The sequence below is a fragment of the Equus przewalskii genome, unplaced genomic scaffold, assembly GCF_037783145.1.
Source record: "Equus przewalskii isolate Varuska unplaced genomic scaffold, EquPr2 contig_5746, whole genome shotgun sequence".
Lineage (NCBI taxonomy): Eukaryota > Metazoa > Chordata > Mammalia > Perissodactyla > Equidae > Equus > Equus przewalskii.
Genome location: NW_027227782.1, coordinates 24462 through 30461, shown reverse-complemented (window position 1 = coordinate 30461; position 6000 = coordinate 24462).

Genomic DNA, 6000 nt, shown 5'->3' with positions numbered 1-6000 from the left:
TTAAATATATATATATATATACACACACATAGAGAGAGAGAGGGAAGCTGCCCTAGCTACTGCAGAAGGTGGAAGCAGGATTGCAGAGGCAAGGAACTGTTTTTAGGAAGTGTGGCAAGAGAGATGGGACTCGCCCATTTTTGTCCTCCACTTGATGTTTGTGAAGGCAGTATTACTTATTAACCTGGGAGACTTGAATTGTTCCAGCAGTGAAAGTGAATGATTTTATAGACTCATAAATCTATGGACCTACTGCTGGCAATGTAACTCCATTATTGTCAGTTTACTGCCCTGTGCAAACGGGGACGTCTCCACCTCCTAGGCTGGAAGGCAGAGGGGCTGGAGAGAGGCAGGTTCTCATTCTCACCTGAGCTAGCCCTGATTAACATGATCACAGTGTCCTGAGAGAAGGTGGCTCACTTTCAGTCTCTGGAACGTGTTACCTTGAAACAGACAGACCAAGGTTCCCAGCAGGTGCCTGATACCAGCATGAGGCCCGTAGACTGTAAGAGCTGGAAGGACCTCAGGCTCCCTCTCATCCAAGGTCTTTATGTTGCAGATGAGGAAGCTGGGAGCCAGGGAAGTGACACAACTCGATAATCAGAGTTGAGTAGTGAGGTCGTATATTTGGTTCCAAAAACGGAATTGTATAAGCACAGGATTGGGAATTTCTATTCAGCAGCAGTTTATATTTAAAAGTGTTGGGGGGTTACTTGATAAAAGTTTTATGTGAATCAGCACTAAGATATGGTTTTTATAACAAATGGACATGCTATGTTTAAAGACATTCACTATATCTATAAAATCAAATTAATGTGTTCATAGTAAGAATTCAAAAAATATTAAAAAGTATAAAGACAAAGTCAGAAATAACTCATAAAATCCAACACCTCTAACACCTAAAGCCAATAACTTTAAATATTTTTTGTGTACACACATATCAGAAATATTATATAAAGCAGTCATATTGCATTTATAGTTTTGTATCACATTTCTTAAAATTAAACATTTTAATCTGAGATAACTGTAGAATTCACACGCAGTTGTAAGAAATAATACAGAGAGACTCCATGTACCTTTTACCAAATTTCCCCCAATGGTAACATCTTACAAAACTATAGTTCAATATCACAACCAGGAAACTGACATTTACAATCCACTGATATTATTTATATTTCCCTGTTTTACTCATACATGTGTGTGTCTGTGTGCTTAATTCATTAAAATTCTATCACATGTGTGGGCTCATGCACCCACAACCCCAGTCAAGATGCAGAGCAGTGCCGTCACCACAAGCCCTTATATAATCATACCATTTTCCTCTCATGTGCCCACACCTATTGCTGACCCCTGGCAACCACTAATCTGTTCTCCAAAATCTCTGAATTTTGTCTCTTCAAAAATGTTTTATAAATCAAATCATACATTTTGGTATGTATGTAACCTTATGGGACTGGCTTTTTTCACTCAGCATAATTTCCTTGAGGTCCATCCAGGTTGCATGTGCCTCACTAATTCATTTCTCTTCATTGCTGCATAGTATTCCATGGTGTGGATGCACCACAGTTTGTTTAACCAGAAGAGACGAGGTAGACTGGCCATGCCCCGAGTCCCAGTATTGCCTGTTTATTTTAGCCTCTACTAAAAAGAGTTGAAGAACATTTGAGCGGTTTCCAGTTTTTGACTATTACGAATAAAACCGCTATGAACATTCGTGTACACGTTTTTGTGTGAAGATAACTTTATATTTCTCTTGGGATAAATGCTCAAGAGTACAATTGCTGAGTCACATAGTAACTGTGTGTTTAATTTATAAGAAACTGCCAGAATTTTTTTCTGGAGTGTGAAACATACATTTTTAACATAAGGTGTGACTACTTTGCTAAACAATTAGTCTTTGAAAAAAAACATGATTTTTAAAGACTACATAATATTGCATAGGATGGATGTAGCATAATTTATTTAAGCTTTTCCCAAATGCTGAAGATTTTGGTTGTTTCACATTTCTTTCCACACAGAAATCATTAATAGTGCCCTGCATGTGGAGTTGGCACGAAGCACAGGCCAGCTGGAACTGGTTCTTGCAGTGCCCAGGGGTGAGCAGGTTCTGAAAGACTGATTCATGCCAAGTGCACTGCACAGGGGCCTCGGGAGACATCAGGCTGTCACTGTTTTCATCATTTGATGAGAAATATAACTGTCAGACAGAGAGTGTTTATGGTAGCACTGGCATAAACGACACCCCTGCCACCTATGTTGGAAGGCTGTCACAGTCAGAAATTCCCTTTTAGTTTACCAGGAGAAAGACACCAGAATGTCACAACTCTTCGTGTTGTCAAGTGCCAGGAGAATCAGATGGTCCATTGGTGCACTTGGCACCAGGAAAAGGGTGGGATGCCGCCAATGGCTCAATTTTGAGTGGTCTAGACCATCCTTCTCATTTTGGGAATGGCCTTGTCGTAGGACAGAACACAAGACCTCTGCTGGCCAAGGTGCACAGAGAGCTTTGACGGGCTCTGCCCAAAGTCACGCTCTTGATTTCTGTGTTTAAAATCTTTTCTGACTGACGCCATATTTGTTTTGTGAGTTGATGCCCTCAATCAAGTCCTGTGTTGTTAGTGCCGTGGAGTGGATTCCATCTCCGAGCAACCCCATGTACAGCAGAGTGGAGCCCTACCTGGTCTTTTTGCACCATCCTCTCCCCTTCTGGCCTATATCAGACAAGGCTCTGCTGCTATTCACGGGGTTTTCATGGACAATTTTTGAGGAGTGGGTGGCCAGGTCCTTCTTCCTAGTCTACCTTAGTCTGGAAGCTCTGCTGAGACCTGTCCACCATGGGTGACCCTGCTGGTATCTGAAATACCTGTGGCATAGCTTTCAGCATCACAAGGTGACAACCAAGAGATGAGTGATGTGGTTCCCTGACAGGAACATGAACCCAGGTTGGGTGGTGAGAGCGCCAAATTTTAACCACTAGATCACCAGGGCTGGTTCAATCCTGTGAGCCAGTAGCTTTTCTCTCTTTTTCCACTAACTGCATCTTTGCTTTCTGAGTAGATTCTGCAGTTTCACACTCAATGGGAAATGCAGGTTCCTCATCCTCAACTTCTTAGGGGATACCTCACTATAGCCTCCAAGTACTTACAACTTTCACTATCGTAAGTAACTTTCATTATTACAAATAACTTGCACTTTGATAAACAACCCATTCTACATGAAGCTTGCCATTTTTTTAAGGGAAATTTTAGAAGTGAAATTATCAGGTTCAAGAGTATGAATATTTTGGGGGGTTTGATCATTTATAGATTTATCCCTAGAAAAGTAGCTAATTCTGGAGCTTTATGAGAATGCCCACTTCACTTTATTTTTATCAACACTAGGCAGTAGTTTTTTAAAAAAATGCAAATTTGTAGGTGAAAATGGTATGTATTTTAATCTCTGTGTCATTATTTTTGGTGAGCTCCACACTAACGTGTAAACAAGCTGCCTCCTAAGCCAAGGCTGAGGGTCATCAATAGGGAAACTGGGAATTGCTAGTGAGTCATGGGGGACCACTTCCGGGTCGCAGAAGTGCTCATACATTTTTACGGCACTGGCCACAGTAAGAAAAGATGTCTCTGCTGAAGGCAGTGGCAATGGATGCTCTGGACTGAGCAGGTATCTGGAGTTCCAGGCAGCACAGTCGTGTGGACTTTATTCACTCACACATTAATTCACCAAACAGCTATTGAGCACCTACGCTGAAGGGACTATACCAGGCATGGGGGAAACTAGGACCAGCAAGACATACTCTCTGCTCTCGGAGTTTATAGTCAAGGAGGTAAGACAGACAGTTACAAAGCAATGTGGTAAGCTCATATAGGGTGCCATGCTGTGGGAACAGAATGAGAAACACCCAGTGCTACTGTAGAAGTAAGCTCCAGGGATGACGAGGCTGAGTCTTAAAGGATAGTAAGAGTTCAAGTGAACAGCCATGGGCAGAGTCAGGCAAAGGACTGGGTAAAAAGAAATCTTGGAAATTGTAGGGCACACCAAGGGCAGCCCAGAGCATCAAGATTAGAAGTAAAGGCAGGTGGCGAAATTCTAAGGAAACCCCAGGACCTGGGATGGCTGCGGGCGCTCTTGCACCTCTGCCCTGTTATCGCTGGCTGCCCAGGGTTAGAGAGAGTGACCCCTGCCCCATGCAGAATGCTCCAGCCATTAAAGACCCTGCATGGTGTTCTGAGCTCTAATGCTCCTCAGGAGGAGGGGTAATTCATCCTCATTCACCCAAGTGGCCTGTCTCACGAGTTGACTGACTCAGAGATGCTGCCGTGAAGCTCTCAGCAGAGCACTGGTGGACTTGAATCAGAAACGTGAATTTGAGACCTTAACTAAGTCATTCAGTCTCCCTAAACTTCAGTTTCCTGTTTCAAAGACAAAGAAAAAAGGACTTTACAGGGCTGCATGAGGTTCAAATGAAATAAGGTATGTACAAGTGTTCTGCAGCTATAAAACATTATCAGTATTGCTATTAAGCTTAAAATACTCACTTATACATGGAACCCTGTTGATGGGCAGCTGACCCCATCTACCCTCTCTTACCATGAAATAAGTGATTCTCAAACATATGTGTCCCTAAGAATCACCTGGAGCTTGCTCCAAATGCACATCCCCAGGCACCATCCCAAGCAATTCTGACTGAGTAGGTCTGGGTTGGTCGCAGGAATTTGTAATTTAACAAAACCCTGAGGTAATTCTGATGCAGTTGTGACACAATTACACTTTGGAGAAACAGGAGCTGAATTCTACAGTCTAATGTAGCAATGTACAATGTACAATGTAGCTCCCTCTGAGGAGCAAGACTGAAGCCCTCATTCACCATTTCGAACTAAGAGCCTCTGTAAATGCTTCTCAACTGAACCGGTACAGTTAGGTTTGAGATGTCTGTGGAATATCCAGATGGAAATATTGCCAGGGATTGGGGCGGGAGCTCAGGAGGAAGGTCTGGGCTGCAGGGAAGATTTGGGAGTCCTGAGTGTACAGGTAATAGTTGAAGCCTCCAGGGGGGTGAGGTAGGATGGCGGCCATGCTCCAGGTCCCAGTCTTATTTACTGTCTACACGTCCCTGTTTGTTTTAGCTCCTACCCAGAAGAATGTGTCTGGATGCCCCACAGTCTCCTCTTCCTGAGTTCTGTCAGACCATGAATGGTATTATCATCCATCCAGAAGCCCAAGCCAGAAACCTGCCAATCACTGACTACTCCTCTCCTTACTCACCTTAGCTAATCAATCACCAAGTCCAGTTGATTCCACTCCTCGATAATCCTCAGATCTTCCCCCAGTCTAGTCTCATCTCTTGCTTGGAATGTCACAGCCTCCTAACTGACGTCCATCCCCCTTCCAGCCCTGCTCCCATCCACTCCAGACTCTACTCTGCAGCCAGAGTGTATGTGCTTCAGTTGTCTCGCTTCTCCGACCAGCCGGAGCTGGTCCTGAGGGCAGAGACAGTGGTCTTGCTTATGAATATGTCCCTGACACCTAGCACAGTGCCTGGCTTCTAGTAGCTGCTCATGAAGTGTACACTGCCCCTCCACCGTCCCCGTGCTCCTTGTCCTCCCTTCTCTTCCAAGTCTAATGCTCAAAGGCAAAGAGAGATGACTAGATTGGAAGAAAAGGTAACTTGTGGTTCACCTCATGGGCACCCACATAATTCTCTTTGCATAATGGAACAGCTGTGGCCCTGATAGTACCTTCTTAAGTGACCCCAGGCTACCTGCTACTTTCATAGCAGATGCCAGAGCATAAGCAGTAAAGGCTTAATCAGATCAACTAACTGCAGCTAATGAAGGAGCTGGAGAATCCAGTGCCTTCTCCATGACATAAGACAACTCAGTGAAATATCTCCAAAAATCTTTAAAGAGGAGTAAAATGGTATGAAGAGAAGATGGGGGAAGAGGAATGCTTAGGATGGGAAACCGGTCAGAAGCCCACACACAGGAGTAATTCAAGAGTGTATAT